We start from the raw sequence: 544 nt of genomic DNA on the forward strand, positions 1-544 counted from the left end.
TAAATAAATAAATTAAAGATGAGGAAAATTTATAAAAACAGCATCCAGGAAGACAAGGCAGTGGTAGAACACTGGCTTAGCATGGGTAAGGCCCTGGCATCAAGCATAGGGAGCAGGTGGAGCCTACACATAGTAGGAGCTCAATAAAAGGCAGCTAATCTTAGTCTGCCTGGAGGATTGGGGGTGCAGTTAGTTTAGCACTTGTTAAGCATGGCTGAGGCCCTGGGTCCACACTCCAGAGCTAGAAGACAGTAAATGGCCTATGTGGACCCGGGACACAAACATACATGTAAAAACACCATGTGGTGGTCTGAATGAGAATGGGCCTCGGCTCACTTCAATACTTGGTCCCTAGTTGTTGGAACTGTTTGGAAAGGATTAGGAAGTGTGGCTTTGATAGAGGAGGTGTGACCTTGGTGGTGGAGCTGTCATTAGGGGCAGGCATTGAGGTCTCATTCACCCTGCCTTGTGTTGCTCTTCCAGAAGACTGGGGTTCAATTCTCAGAGCCTCCCACTAAATAAATATCCAACTTCATTCTGCATG

The 544-nt window shown here is 46.7% G+C and overlaps 1 protein-coding gene across 2 annotated transcripts in view; it reads right to left on the reverse strand.

The window, feature by feature from the left end:
- Positions 1-544, reverse strand: part of Oscp1 (organic solute carrier partner 1) — a 32,759-nt gene that overhangs the window by 7,299 nt on the left and 24,916 nt on the right. The gene's annotated exons all lie outside the window — the stretch shown is intronic.

Source organism: Microtus ochrogaster, chromosome 10 (assembly GCF_000317375.1).
Source record: "Microtus ochrogaster isolate Prairie Vole_2 chromosome 10, MicOch1.0, whole genome shotgun sequence".
Classification (NCBI taxonomy): domain Eukaryota; kingdom Metazoa; phylum Chordata; class Mammalia; order Rodentia; family Cricetidae; genus Microtus; species Microtus ochrogaster.